This window comes from Loxodonta africana, chromosome 18, assembly GCF_030014295.1.
Source record: "Loxodonta africana isolate mLoxAfr1 chromosome 18, mLoxAfr1.hap2, whole genome shotgun sequence".
Taxonomy (NCBI): Eukaryota; Metazoa; Chordata; class Mammalia; order Proboscidea; family Elephantidae; genus Loxodonta; species Loxodonta africana.
In genome coordinates this window covers 69,623,476-69,639,464 of record NC_087359.1, presented here as the reverse complement: position 1 = coordinate 69,639,464, position 15,989 = coordinate 69,623,476, and the positions used below count along the sequence as shown (strand labels likewise).

The 15,989-nt window shown below is 42.1% G+C and overlaps 1 long non-coding RNA gene and 1 other non-coding gene across 4 annotated transcripts in view; both read right to left on the bottom strand.

Annotated features, from left to right (window-relative positions):
- Nucleotides 1–3,856: 3,856 nt before the first annotated feature.
- LOC111752535 (U6atac minor spliceosomal RNA) lies at nucleotides 3,857–3,981 on the bottom strand. Its single transcript, XR_002787443.1, has one exon. It is a non-coding gene; the product is annotated as a U6atac minor spliceosomal RNA (small nuclear RNA).
- A 1,677-nt stretch (nucleotides 3,982–5,658) lies between these two features.
- LOC111752512 (uncharacterized) overlaps nucleotides 5,659–15,989 on the bottom strand; it is a 29,313-nt gene continuing 18,982 nt past the window's right edge. For all 3 annotated transcript variants that reach the window (XR_002787425.2, XR_010318449.1, XR_010318450.1), the window contains exons 3-4: nucleotides 10,786–10,891; nucleotides 5,659–9,485 (exon numbers count right to left, since the gene is read on the bottom strand). This is a non-coding gene — a long non-coding RNA (uncharacterized LOC111752512). The remainder of the gene's footprint in view (nucleotides 9,486–10,785; nucleotides 10,892–15,989) is intronic.

The following is a 15,989-nucleotide window of genomic DNA, read 5'->3' as shown; positions in this document are numbered from 1 at the left end:
AAGTGATTCTTGATTTCTCTTTCATAGTTCTCTTCATTGGTGTATAGGAATCCAACTGATTTTTGTATCTTGTATCCTGCTACTCTGCTGAATCTATTAGTTCCAGTAGTTTTCTTGTGGAGGCTTTAAGGTTGTGTAGGTATAGTATCATATCATCCCCCAAAAGGGATAGTTTTACCTCTTCCTTACCAATTTGAGCGCTCTTTATTTCTTTTTCTTGCCTTATTGCTCTGGCTACGATTCCCAGCACAACGTTAAATAAAAACCACCAAACCAAACCCGTTGCCATCAAGTCAATCCCAACTCATAGCAACCCTATAGGACAGAGTAGAACTGCCCACAGAGTTTCCAAGCAGTGCCTGGTGTATTCGAACTGCTGGTCTTTTGGTTAGCACTTAACCACTACGCCACCAGGGTTTCCTAACGTTAAATAGGAGTGGTGATAAAGGATATCTTTGTCTTGTTCCTGTTCTCAGGAGGAATGTTTTCAGCCCCTCTCTGTTGAGAATGATGTCCACTGTTGGTTTTGTATAGATGCTCTTTATCATATTGAGGAATTTCCTTTCTATTCCTATCTTATTGAGAGTTTTGATCAGTAATCGGTGTTGGACTTTATCCCATGCCTTTTGTGTGTCAATTGAGATGGTCATGAGATTCTTTTGGTCTCAGGTGTGTCAAGGGCACCCCAACTGAATCCAGAGATTATGGAGAAACTTCGTTCTCATTGCGGTCAGTAGTCTGTGGTCAAGTTTGGGCTGAGGGCTGTGAAGAGGAGGAAGAACATCAGGAAACGTTCCCAGCCTGGAGATCTGATATGTCAGGTGACAAGGGGAGTCACGTCTCTAGTAGCGATGTGGCTCCCTCTGCTCAGGCTGTGCTTGACAGGATCATCACAAGGTGCTCTTGTGGTTCTTAAGGTGGGCAGTGGGTGATAGTGACCCAGCAATGGAACCCACAGTCAGAAAGATATAGGCTATGAAAAGGTGGAAACAACCTAAATGTCCATCAACGAATGAGTGGATAAATAAATTGTGGTATATCCATTCAATGGAATATTAACCCAGTGATAAAGAGAACTGAAGCCCTGATACATGCTACAACATGGATGAACCTGAAAACATTCTGTTGAGTGAAGTCAGTCAGTCACAAAAGGACCAATATTGCATGATCCCACTTATATGAAATAACAAGAATAGGCAAATGTATAGAGACCAAGGAGGCCCTGGGTGGCGCAAACAGTTGAGTACTTGACTACTAACCGAAAGACCGCCAGTTCAAATCCACCCAGCAGCGCCTCAGAAGGAAGTCCTGATGATTTGGTTCCGAAGGTCACAGCCTAGAAAACTCTATCGAGTGCAGTTTTATTCTGCAGCACATGGGGCCACATAGGGTTACCGTGAGTCGGAATCCACTCACGGCAACAGGTGTTGTTTGGTATAAAGATCAAAGTTTCTTAGCAGTTACCAGGGGCAGAAGGGACAGGGAAAGGGGAAGCCATTGTCTAGAAATCAGTGAGTTTCTATTTATGGTGATAGAAAATTTGGCAATGACTATGGGTGATGATCACATAGCATAATTAATGTAATCGATATCCCTATATTGTACAACTAGAAAATACTGATATGGGAAATGATGTTGTTATATATATTTTCACAACAATTACAAAAAAAAAAAAGACCTGGGCTGGAACACTCTGGCCTATGGCAAGTTACTTATCCCCTCTGAGCCTCAGTTTTCTCCTCTCAGAAATGGGAATAATCATGCCTGAATACACACGTACTCTCTCTCATCTCTGGTTAGATGGCTTTTCTTCCATTGCCCCCTCTTCCGCTTGTTTAAAATCTACTCATTCTTCAAATATTGGTTTGAATATGACTTCTTTAGGGCAGGCTGTCCTCTCCCTGGTAGAATGATGAACTCCTCCAGCTCTAAAGCCTTCTGTAGCTCCGTGCTTCCCCCCTTGGGGCTATCATCCACTCAAAATTACTAATCGAAATGTCTGTCCTGCGAGCTGGACAGACCCAGAAGGGAGGGACCCCACCTGCTTCTTCACTGATGTCCTCTCACCTCTTGGTCTGGGTCAAGGGAAGGAGGTTTCCCAAGGAGTAGACCTGGTCCCCCCAGTCCTGGGGCTCAGTGCTCCATAATGGAATTTCACTTCTTCTCTGTAACTCATCCTGCAATACCCTGGAGCACACCTTGTTTCTGTGGGCAGAAAACCATCCTGCCACTTCAGAATAAAGCCATCACTCTGAATTTTTGTCCGGGGACAATTCTATTCTCTCCTGTTCATTGGGGGTGAATTACCCTACTGAAGTGGCTTTCACATTTTCCCCACAGCGCTGAGGTGTCCACACCCCACTCTGTTCTCCAGGGTCCAGGTCCACACAGATTACCCCTCACTTTCCCTGCCCCAAACACCAGCTCTCTCTGGGTCTTCTGGCTCTTGCTTAGTCTCTTGCATATCCCCCCCAGGGGACACAGGAATCTTTAAATAACTCTCCTGGTGCTCTTCGGAGAGAGTCAGGGCTTTTCTTAAGGTGCCATCACACACACACATCAGCTGCCATTCCTACTTTCTGTCAATGGGGACTGTTGAATTAAGGATTTCTTCCTCATGGTAGAATTCTTGCCTTCCATGTGACTCAGGTTCAATTCCTAGCCACTACACCTCATGCGCAGCCATCTGTCAGTGGAGGCTTGTGCATTGCTATAATGCTGAACAGATCTCGGTGGAGCTTCCACACTAAGACAGACTAGAAAGAAAGGCCTGGCAATCTACTTCTGAAAATCAGCCCATGAAAACTGTGTATCATAATGGTCCAATCCCCAACTGATCATGGGGATGGCTCAGGGCCAGGCAGCGTTTCCTTTAGTTGTGCATGGGGTTGCCTTGAGTTGGGGCACAGGGTAGAGAGGGCAATGTGCAACTTTGGAGCAGCTGACAACACCTGAGAAACAAAGTACACACATCCTTTCTGCTTTGTTGATCCTCCAACCCAATCTGCATGCCATCATCCTTGTCCCCAGGGTTTCAGCCCCAGCAGTGATCAGGACTCTGACCTCTTTTACAGTGACCACACCAGTGACTCACCCTCTGACTCTCCTCTCTCTCTCTGACTCCTCCCCTCTCCCCAGTGGAACCATATATCACTGGCTCACCTCTGGACTCTGGTTTATAAGTAAGCCTTCGAATCCTCATCACCCAGGCTTTGGCTGTTGATTGTTTCTTTTAGTAATTGATACTGAGTCGATTGCCACTCGTGGCGACTGCATGGGTATCAGAGTAGACCTGCTCCACAGGGTTTTTAAGGCTGTGACCTTTCAGAAGCAGATCTCCAGGCCTGTCTTCTGAGGCACCTTTGGGTGGGTTCGAATTGCCAACTTTTCGGGTAGGAGTCAAGCGTTTAACTGTCTCACCCAGGGGTGCCTCTGGACTCTGGTTTATGCAGTAAGCCTTACGACCTGCCTCAGGATTTCCATCATCCAGGCTTTGGCTGTTGATATTGAAAGTCAGTATCTTGGAATGCGAAGTTATTTCTCTGCTCCACAACCTGGCTCTTTCAAATCTAGAATCACCTTGACTTTCAGAATGTTGCTTCTGTTATGAGTTTTAAAAATCCTTTCAGAAATTCAATTGACTTTGTCTCGGTTTGTGTTCGTACCCACTACCATTGAGTGATTCGGACTCATACTGACCCGAAATGACAGAGTAGAACTGCCCTATAGGGTTTTCAAGGCTGTAATCTTTACAGGAGCAGACCGCCACATCTTTCTCCCATGGAGTACTTGTGGGTTCGAACCGCTGACCTTTCAATTAGCAGCCGAGTGCTTAACTACTGCACCACCAGAGCTCCTTGAACTTTGGTTAGATGCCACAAAGTTGGTGGCAACCCCTTAACTGTATGTGTGTTTCAAGGGCTGAGGGCCTCGTCCATCCTTGTCAAGGGGAGTGCTAACCTCCTTTCATTTCACTCCCACCCCAACTTGGGGCAGCGAGCATCCCTGAGGCTGAGTGGTGGGTCAGGGCAATGGTTCTGCAGAGGTTGATGCTGGGGGCAAAGAGGCCTCACTTAGTGCTCTAAATATTACCCCCTGCCCGCTTGCCATTTCATAGCTGTCTGCACCGCTTGGGTTTTCTGACTGCAAAAAACGTATCTTCTAAATTAAAAAACAAGTAAATGACCTTGAAAACTCATCTAATTAGGAACTTCTCAAGTCACACACACCTTCCCAGTTTGAAATGAAGGCATCAAGGTCATGCTGTAATTGTAACCCCTCCAGCAAAGACAAAATCAAACAGGCCCGGGCAATGTGAGGAACGGGGCGCAGCAGGGTTACAGGTACCAGACGGGGGAGGCCGCCCCAGCTCAGGTTGGAACACTTGCGGGGGGGCAGGTTAGATGAAGGTGTGCAATTGGTAAGAGATTCTGGATATTAGGAATATTAATATCAAGGAAGTGGGCCCGGAACCAGGAGACAGCACGACTAACCTGGCATACCTGAGGCACCAGGGTGCTAGCAGACGGGACAGCCAAGTATTATTTAGAACCTACACTTTAAAAAATTAAAGAGGGAAAAAAAGCAACCTTGGATTTTCCTCTGTCTGGCAAGAATACATTTTTTAAAGAAGATGGTCCCTTAATTTTAGGAATCTTCCCATACTGGCCCTCGAATTATGCAAAAAAATCTCTGTTATATGAAGTTATACAATAGCATCTTCTGAAAAAGGACTTTGGTTCTAAGGAGATAAAACTGCTTGTGGGTGAGCATGTAAGTTTTTCCAAGTTGCTTCTGGAGACAGTCTTCGGTAAGGACGGAATGATGCCACGGTGGGGTGGGGAGATCCCGTTTACCTGGACAGGGTTTATGATTGATGGGTCACTTTTGTGTGGCCTTTTTTCGCCGTGGTCTTGTAACTCCCATCCAAGGATTAGGTGGGACTGCGCAAATAAGGTAAATGTGGCCTACTAAGGGGATTGATCAGTTTTGCCTTAAAAGAGAGCCAATTCCAGAGCAGAGAGAGGATCTCACCACTTCCAAGAAAGAAGAGCCAAGAGCAGAGCACGTCCTTTGGACCTGGGATCTCTGTACTTAGAAGCTCCTGGAACCAGGAGACTGAGAGAGAGCTGTAACACTGAAGATAGTGAGAACCAGTGGCAGAGAATGGCGGCAGGAAAGGCTGGAAGGGGACAGCACAGTGGGAAAGCTGAGCACCTTCGGGCAGGAGGCTTGCTGGGGAATAGGCTACCTCTGGGCACTTGGTGGAGCTAGGCTTGCCCACCCTCAAAGCTAGAGCTGAGCACTTTTGGTCCTAGGCTTACTGGCAGAGTGGGGAACACCTATCGGCAGAGCTAAAACAGCTTTGAAATACTTGCCTGAGCAGGGCAGAGGCCTAGGGCCACAGAGGCACGCCAGCAGGCACAGCTGGGATGAGGCTGTCCTGATGGGAGAAGTGCATCCGGAGTGGTCCTGAAACTGAATCGTAATTGGTTACTTCCCTAACAAGCCCCATGATTGTCAGTATGATTTGTGAGTTCTGTGTCACCATTGCAATGAATTATCGGACCCAGCAGGGATGTAGAAAGTGCCATGTGGGGGGTGGGGGGGAGGGGACAGTTGATGTCAGAATCAGTAAAACATGGTGGAGAGGGGAGGCATGTCTGACCTCCGCCTCATAGCAATCAGCCTTATGCTGTTGATCTTGATTCTTCTTCCCCTTGTGAAGTTAAAGGAGGTCAGACTCTGCCCCCACACCATTTTTACAGTGTTTGAGCCCCCATCAGAGTCCTACGTTAGAAGGGCTCTTCAGGAAATCAGGGGCAGTGGTGGTTTGGTGGTAGCATTCTTGCCTTCCATGTGGGACACCAGGTTTCATTTCAGCCAATGTATCTCATGTGTAGATACCACCCATCTATCAGTGGTAGTTTTGCATGTTGTTATGACGCTGAACAGGTTTCAGCAGACCTTCCAGACTAAGATGGAGTAGAAAGAAAGGCCTGGCAATCTACTTCTGAAAATCAGCCAATGAAAATTCTATGGATCACAACAGATCAGGCAGCGTTTTCTTCTGTTGTGCATGGGGTCAGCCTGAGACTGGGCTGATTTGGTAACACCTAGCAATAACAACATTGGTAGAAATGGAAGTTAATGCCAAATTTTCTTATTAATTCTGATAATTTTTAAAACTAGAGCCTCTTGTATCTTTTTACATTGTTTTTTTGTACTTACTAGAACCTCTAGACAATATTAATAATGGTGACAGTGGGCATCCCTGTTTACTCTTTTTAATGAAATAGATTTAGTTTTTTTTCTGTTTATTTGCCTTTCCCTAATAAGGTGAGTAGCGCCTGGGGTCTCAAAAGCTTTTGAGCAGCCATCTAAGATACAACTGTTACCGAACCCTAGAAGGTGGGTCCTTGTCTGGCGTTCAGACTTTCCAATAATCTGGACACTGGTCTTTGAGAAAGAGAAAGTAACTTTATTGCAATGTGCAGAGCAAGGAGCTGGGAGGAAGTTCCTCAGTTCCTACTCCCCGAGCTATGGGGGAAACAGGGCTTATATGTGATTTGGGCAAGAGGGTGGCCAAGCAGACATACTAACCCAACACTAAAGAAATAAAAAAAAAAAAAAGAAATAGAGAGGGCAAATTCTAGAAGGCGGCCAGGAAACAGGAAGTGATGTGGTTCTCGTCAGACCTCTCACTTTGGAATAGGGTCCAAGTGATGGTTTTTCTTCTGATTCATTCCACCTGTTGCTGCTTCCTCTGTTGAGGTCAATTATCGGTCACAGCAGGCCCTTCTGCGCATTCAGGACAGGTCAAATCTAGCTTGGGGTAGTTTAAGGACAAAGGGATATTTACTGGCATTCAAAGGGTCAGGTTACACAACTATTGGCCTCTAGTTACCAGGAGTAAATGAAGGAAACCAAAGTCTCAAAGAAGAAATTAATCTACAGGGCTAAGAGCCTACACAAGCCATGTCCTCATCTACGCTGAGACCAGAAGAACCAGATGGTGCCCGGCTATCACTGCCAACCATTCTGATCAGGTCCACAATGGATGGACCCTGATATAAAAATGTGGAACAGAACTCAGATTCTTAACAAGTCCAGATTTACTGGACCAGTTGTGACTGGAGAGCTTCCTGAGACTATTCCCCTGAAAAAAAAAAAAAAAAAAATTCCCCTGAGATACTCTTTAAAACCTTGATCCAAAATTATCCTCTGAGGTCACCTTTTAGTGACAAAACAGACTGGCACACAAAATAAAGAATATTACCTGTGCACACGGTGCTCTATTAAAAAACCATCTATATGAGACCAAAGGTCAACAAGTACTCTAAAGCAAAGATGAGAAGATAAGAGGGCAGGGAAAAAGAGTAATGGAAATTGAACAACCAGAACGAAACTAAAGAGAACGTTGACACATTGTGAAAAATGTAGCTAATGTCACTGAATAATTTGTGTAGAAATTGTCAAACGGGAACCTAATTTGCTGTGTAAATTTTCACTGAAAGCACAATATTATTTTAAAAAATATTTGCCTTTTTTGAGAAATAGCCTTTATTAACCTTAAAAAGTTTCCTTATATTCCCATTATAATTTTTATTAAATTAGAAAATGACTGCTGAAGCTCATCCAATGCCTTCTCAGAATTTACTGGTGTGATGCTACAGCCAAGTTCTAGCCATGTCCTGTCTATTCAAACTTCAGTCATTTACTCCTCTAGTGGGGCTGGAGCTGAGGATACAAGAGAGAAATTTGAAGACTTGATTTTCAGGCTTGATCAGATCATAAAGGGCCTGGTGCTCCTGGCTAAGGAGTCTGGGCTTGGTCCTGAGGGCAGTTTTTGTGGGTCAGATTAAATTTAAATTGGAAAAAATCGCTCTGGCTGCAGTAAGGACAATGGATTGCATGGGGCCAGCTGAAGCAGGGAGACTAGTTACGATGAAGCTGTGGTTATCCAGACTGCAGGGGAGACACATGCATTTACTTATTGCTGTTATGTTGATGCCCACTTCATTGCAGACCTTATTATGCCAGGTTTTCTACAATACCGTAGGTGGTTCTTCCTGCACCGTGTGTGTGTGTGTGTGTGTGTGTGTGGTGGTGGTGGTGGTGGTGGGTGAATTGGTGGTAAAAATCAGAACAAATCACATTAATAGTAATGAACAATAACAACAAAAAATGAGCGTCCCAGTTATGGGCCCTCCAGAATAACCTTCTGTGTTCCAACCTCCAAGTCCATTCGGGCACCAGTGGGCAGTTCATAGGTGGCTTAGCCAAGACTCTGGTTTCCTACACAACATTGGTTCTACCTTTTCCTTCTTTCCTAAACCCATTGCTGTTGAGTGGATTCTTATTCATGGCAAGCCCGTGTGTTACGGAGTAGAATACTCCATAGGGTTTTCTTGGCAGTAGTCTCTATGGAAGCAGATTGCCAGGACTTTGTTTCAAAGCACCACTGGGTGGGTTTGAACTGCTAACCACTAGATTAGTAGATGAGAGCAAACCATCTGCGCCATCCAGGGACCCTTCTCCTTTCGGTTGTGGTGGTTGTTGTTAGTTGCCGTCGAGTTAATTCCAACTCACGGTGACCTCAAGAAAGCAGAGCAGACCTTCTCCACAGGCTTTTCAAGGCTGTGACCTTTCAGGAGCATATCATCAGGCCTTACTTTCGAGGCACCTCTGTGTGGGTTTGAACTGCCAACCTTTTAATTAGTCGTTCGGAATTTAACCATCTGTATCACCCAGGGACTTCTCCTTCCTAGTGGACCCTAAATGATGTTTAGCAATCCAACCCACTCCAGATAGTGACGTGCTTCAGCTGAGCCATCTCCAGCCCCAGTCCCGGAAGCAGAGCCTGGTAGGAGTAGTCAATCATGTGGTTCCACCCCCCTTGTGAGCGAATGGCTTAATCAGGGGCTTGTGGTCCAGTTCTGGCCGTGGGTGAGGAGCTCACTGCTGGGGGCTGCAGGAAAAGATTTCCTTACTGCAAAGGGGGCCACGCTGCAAGAGATGTGCTCCTTTTCTGCTATACGTTGTTATATCTGGATGCCGTATCTGAAATGGCTACAGCCTTGTTGCCACCTGAAGAGGAAAAAGCTGCAACACTGAGGATGACAGACGGGAAATATGGGAAAACTCGATTTCTTGATGATGTTGCTGAGCATGGATTGTTCGGTCTTTGGAGTACTCCTACTTCTAGTTTTCTTGATAAATGATAAAATGTATTTCCTTATCGGTTAAGCCAAGTTCAGTAGAATCTCTTACCTGCAGCTGGAAACAACTAACAGATGATTTGTGCTGCCAATGTGTGCGCTGCTCGTGCTCGTCTGAAGGGCTTGTGACTCAGCCGATGACCTTCCCTTCCTTCTGGGGATGTTATGACGGGCTACACTGCCATCCACTGAGCCTTCTCGGTGCTGCCACTTCTTGTCACCATCCTCAATACTGGATGGGATCATGAGAAGTTGGACCCATCTCTGGAGACCAAAACGAAGGTGAAAGTTAGAGTCAGAGACTGGGAGGAAACTGGTGGTATGCGTGTTGTGTAAAGTGAAGTGGTCAGCAGAGACAAAGGTTGCTCAAGAGACCAGCAGGCACGTGCTAAAGTGCATCATTGAATTCAGGTGGAGTTAGGCAGACAGCTTTCTTAATAAAACCAAACCCAGAAACTCCATGGGTTTGCCCAGGTATAAGGGACACAAAAACTGGCCAGTAACTCTCTGGTCCGTGAGTTTTCCTTCTCTTTGGGGCTCTTTTTGCTGTCCTCTACCTGAAAGGCCCAGGTGTACACAGTTCTTCCTCAAGCACGTTACCGCAATTTCACGAGTTAGAGCCGCCTGCCGCAAATAGCCAATTCTTGAGACGGGGTGAGGTGGGTAGCAAGAGCTTTATTAGATATACTGGTATATGGAGACAGAGGGGAATGATCTCCTCCTAAAGTCATCTGTCCCACCAGACTACTGATCAGCTCAGGTTTTTAAGGGAAAACGGGTCATAAGTTTTAGGGACTTGTGGAATGCGCACTCTCTTTCTTCTGTTTGATTTCGGTGGTTGTATCTCAAACATGTTGATCTTTTCCTGCCATTATCCCATCAGCTCAGGGGGTAGCTGGCACCATCCTTCGTCTTATTTGGCAGGCTTAGATCAATATCACTTGTTTTCCACAGTCTTAGAGAAAACATTGGTTAACTCTTAACCATTTGGGGAGCTAACATCAGGATCTTACTTGGAGGCAGGGATGGGCTTGGGGAGGGAAAGGAGAGAAAGAAGAAAGAAGGAAAAAAATTGGCTCGGGTACTGTTCAAGATATGGCTGAGCAGCCTGTTTCAATCCCCCCTTTTTCTTTTAGGTTTCTCAGTCTTGGGAAACAGGGCGCCGTGTCTCTCTAGCTGCTTCTTGCTGGATGGGGGCGTAGAGGTCTAAGGGCTAGAGAAGTGGAACTCTTGTGCTGTCTGTGTTAAGCTATTGTATCTATCTTGTATCTATAAAAAAAAAAAATAGTGGCCCTTTATTAGGCTGTCGCCTCTCTTCTTGATGGGGGGTGGGTTGAAATCTCTGAGCAACTGTCATTTGAAGCTGGAACTTTTGAATCACCTGAAATGACTCTACCCTTCCGGGGAGAAGGCACCAACTCATTAAGGCATACAGCAAGACACATAAGCTTGTCTGGAGAGAGGAACAAGGCAAGCAAAGGTTAAAATAGAAATTAGTAAAAGGGCTAGAGCAAAAACAATTCTTAATATTTCTATAGTACTTATTTTGATGATACTTATTTACCGGTCTTTGTTTTGTCTCTTCAATAGCCACTTCAGTCTTTTTACTGGTTCGTATTTTTTAAAACAGCAAAAGTGGGAAGCAATCAAGCGTGTTGCTGGAGTCGTGTCTAAAAAGAATATTACAGGGTATAAAATGAGCAAAACTGTTGAAAGCTTTACCTTTTCACAAATTGGCTAGAAACTGTGATCTCATATCTTGGATTGTCATTCTTAACGATCATTGGTACAGGTTTCAGTAACGACAGTCAGGAGGGTCTTCATTGGTCTAACAAATTCCTATTCATTAGATGTTATTAGAAAAAGATAAGAGTGGACAGTCTTTTGTGTTCTGGCTTATGTGAAAGGCTCTCTAAAAGACATTTTCTGAGGTTATTTATTGTCTTTATACCTCAGGGCCCAGTTGCTGTGTCTTTGTGAGTCCTTGTAAGCCCAGCTCTAGCTGGGTCACATTCTTTATGCTCAAGGACAGGGAGTAATGACTCCAATATTATTTCTTAAATCATTCCCTCTTTTTGATTGGAGATTGGAGATACCACATTGATGATCTATACCTGGACTTAGTCAAGTTCCTAGATGGCGACCACGGCAAGTTCTTTAAAGTCACGGTGCTGGTTTTCCACCAGATACCATCTGGTTCTTCACCGGGATGGTAAGAGCGATGTTCTCCTCAATCGTATTGTTAAAGTGAGCAAACTCAATGTACACAACACTTTAGCCCAAAGCCTGCTTTTGTCTTTAGGTATGTAAGACAATAGAAGGTAAGTTTTATTATGCCTAATGCTATCAGGATGTAGACTAAGAATATTACTTGTAGCCGTGTAAATAAATCTGGTGTTTGTAAGGGTGTTACCGTGTGTAACCAAGTAACTTGTTGTCCAGTTCTATTTGTATATCTTGTTCTTCTCTTGTGTTATTTATGTAAATGTAACAAGAGATATTTGCTACAGCACATGTCACACTTTCTTGGACCAATAAATAAAATTTAAGGCTATTTTGTTATTTCATGTCACCTTGGCTTAATGAGGTCAGAGATCACTGTTGTGTTTCCATCCGACTAGCAACTTTGTCTGTCATTTGTCCCATAGTGATTGATAAATTTCTTAAAGATTTCTCTAATTCAAATATACTATAGGTAGGAATTAACGTTACCAACCATACCCTGAGTGTTCAACGATCAATGGGCTTTCTTCTGACTCTCGTTTTACAAAGGATAACAAATTTATCGTTACCTTTCTAGTATTTACTATGAATATCTAAAGATAATCTTAAAGTTCTCAAAGTGTATTGCCCACGCATTCACCAGGAATCTAAACGAGATTATCCATGTAAATTCACTGTTAGAAAGATATCATTTAAATTAGTATAGTTGGATCCACCACACAAAAACATATTTACAAAGCACACTAAGTTTGTCTAGAGAAAACAGAAGGTATAGAACCTTGTGATGAAGCAAGTTTCTGCTAAGAACACATGATTAGCAAGATAATAGAGGACAGACTTCTGTTGGAGGTTTTTAGTGAATTTGTGTAAAACATACTAAGTGTTCTCCAAGGCAAGCTCTCTCTTTGGTTTACCTATTAACAGTCATGGGTCACTTTTTTAGAAGCAGAAGTGAAATCTAAGACAGAATGGAGTCTGAGTCATGAGGTCGATCTCTTCCGAGAGCATTTTTTTTTTTTTTTTAAGACACACAATTCTTTGTACAGTAAAAAGGTGAGAGTTTGATTATAAACATTAGACAGGTATTTCATAAGCATTGTCTTGAAGGCTGATAAAACCGATTACTGATTTACCCTAAACATAACTCTGTTTACTGATCTTGGGAGTCAGTTTCTCAAAACAGACTGAATTCTTTAAAAAAAAACAAAACAAAAAAAACACAACGCTCAGAGCCAAAATGGTCTTGGCTAGTTTATCTGGACAATTGTTTGACTCAAAGTGGCTTCAGGAATTAGTTTTTTTCCTCAAGATTTGAGTTCAAAAGGATACCCAAAGGCGATGGCCTATGTAGATTGCGCCAACCTCTATGAAAGCCAGAAGTCTGGATGCCAGGAGAATTATATACACTCTCTTGTGGGTCCCTCCTTTGGATCACGATGTTGTTATAGAATCTTTGATCAAAAATGCTCAATAAATGGTAATTGGGCATCATCTGGTTTTTAAGATCTCAGGCACCACACACCAAATCAGGAGGTAGAACAGAAACGTATTAGACCAATTGTCTGAAATAATGGATGAAACCATGACCCTAAGGTCTTTGAACCAAGGAAACAAATCTCATGAGGTGTTTGTTTATGTCTAAGCAGCACCAGTAACTGTTTTCCATGTGCCTCTGTAGCAAGCACATTTGGTAAAACCTATGACTGTGTATTAATATAAATACAGCAACACTTATCTATTAAGGCACAAACCATTCCCTGAGAGAACTAACAGAAAATCTAATGCCATTCTAATCTGTAGAATCAATCATAGCTCAAATTTCAGCCACTTTTCTGGTTATGATATTTACAACTTTCTTAAGTTTATCAACAGGAACTTCTAATTCAAGAGTTAATAACTAAACCCATTAGTTAGATAATTTAGGAGAAAAGAGGAAAATAGTTTCTTATACCTAGAAAGTAGGACCTTAAAGCATTATTTCCAGAAAGAAAGACCTTAAAACATAAGAAATATTCTCACATAAAACTCATAGTATCGTTTTGTTTACTCAGTCTTATGTAGTTAACTTCTGTTGCAAGTGATCCTGGATCGACCACAGTCTGTAAAACCATCAGCTTCTACATAGAGGTTCTGGAAATCTTGACTGGGTCTAGTCACAGTCTTTTTCCTAAATCCAATATAGTCCATCTCTTTTTGTTGAGATATTCTGGTCAAATGTTTTCAGAAAATCAGTAAAATAAAAACTAACCTGTAGATGACAAAACTTAATATGGTCATGATTAATTTATAGACATGATTCTTTATAGTGAAAGACCTGATAGAAATTAATTACAAGCAATAAGGTAAAGGCCACATAAAATCAGTTAAAAAAAAACTTTAGATAAAAATATTTTCAATAATAACCATGAACCATATTTTTAAAGAACTTTAAATCTAACACATAATAACCTTGAGAGATAATGCCATATAGTCGGGTTATCCCAAGAACATTCTAAGATTATCAAGTTTCTAAATACCAGCATGGTAAGTCTTCATTTAATCTATTGGCTTTCATGTTGCTAGATTCAAAAAAATAAAGTTTTAACCAAGTTAGCAATCATTTGGTGCCTAATATTAGGCAAAAACACAAGAGGAAATACCAACATATAAATTTTAACCCAAAGAGAAAGAATCAGGCACTTCTCATGATTTTAACAATGTTCTATGTAATTTATAACATGTAAAATAAACTTTTTTTTAGCACTTTTTCTTTATAAAATTTTGTGGCTTCCCAACTTGTCAGGAGTTTATTATGTTACTAATAAACAATACTTTATTTAACCAAAAATCTTAAAATAAAAACTTTAGTTTTTTTTTTTTTAGCCATGTGGTTTGGTTTCTGACTCAGAAATCTTATTATAATGACAGACTGAACACCTTTTCCTCTTTGAAGCAGAATACACAAAGAAGAGATTAACTCTTTAACTGAGTAATCAAAGAAAATTTTGTTATTTTATCAGTGAGAAACTTAATTCTTTGTTTTATGTTATTTAACATTAAAGGTCTTAAAAATCTCATAAATTAAACCATTAACTTTAGTCAAACAGATAAAGCTTTTGACCATTATTAAATAAATTTCTTTTTTCAGTAAACCTCTTAAATGTTTTTGTCGTATGTCTCTTTATCTCTTATAGTAAAAAAAATCCCCTTAATTGGCAAAAATGAACTTGCTCATTAGCAGACCTAAATACACACACACATATTTTTCTTTTTGGCTTCTTAAAGTTCTCTTACAATAGAGAGGACTTGTTTACAGTTTTTTTTTTTTTTATGACTGGGATGTACCCAGTTTCTGATAACTATAGTAAAACAGCAATTTTCTTTATTTTTTGTCTTAAAAGAGTTTTTACCTAGTTGAAAGGAATCTTTTAGAAGATTCTCTGGAGCTTTAGGACCCTGGAGACTAGGACTGGGTGCTGAGAAGGCCTGATATTGTTCTGCCCTACCTGCTTTTTAACTCTAGGTAGAAGACAAGATTGGGTCATTTCTGATTCATTCTGATTCACGTTTAAATTGACCTAGGCATTTTGAAAGGCTGTTTACCCAGTAAGTACCAAAGTTCTTTAGCAATTTTGTAAATGAATCCGTCACTTTTTAGTTAGGGGGGCTGGGGGCTGGAGGGAGTCATCCCAGTTCATTTATATATGTTTAAGTGCACCTAGGCATTTTGAAGGAAACCCTGGTGGCGTAGTGGTTAAGTGCTACAGCTGCTAACCAAATGATCGGCAGTTCTAATCCTCCAGGCGCTCCTTGGAAACTCTATGGGGCAGTTGTACTCTGTCCTATAGGGTCGCTATGAGTCAGAATCAACCCGACGGCCCTAGGGTCTGGGTAGGCATCTTGAAAGGCAAAAGATAATTTTTTTCTCTTTATCTCAGTTAGAGTAAACTTGGCAGGTCAGTTCTATTAGCTAAGAGATTTTTAACCCTATACTTCTTTCAGTTTTTGAAGCCTTTTTTTTTTTTTTTTCCATAAGAAAAGAATTTCAGAATTTCTGATGTTTAAGGATGCACCCTAAGGGTGAATCTCTTAGTACGTTTTCTTGATTTTTCATTCTGTCTAACTATTCTCAAGAACCTGGTTTTTTATTTTTATGGGTAGTTGATACTACCACCTTTTTCTTTTAGTCTAATAGGAATTAATTTGTCCCACACACTGCAGCCAAGTTTTCTGAGTTCTGGGAGAGAGCCTCTTTGTAAAATCTTAACACTCTGCCCTGAGTGTTCTCTGTATTGTGATTCAAATCCCAGTCTAGACTGAAAATCTGATCTCCCCATGCATCTCTCCTTTCTTTTTCAGCCCAATCAACAAATCCTCAGGCGTCTCTATGTATTAATTTACCCTGAATATGTATTTTTTCACCAATCACTTTCTATGCATCACACATAAATTACACGTAAGACACAGACAGGCGATGGAGATAATCTTGCAGTCTCAACCTCTCAGCCAGCCAGGTTACAGAGGTGATCTTGGCAGCCTCAACCTCCCAGACAGCCCCAGTCACAC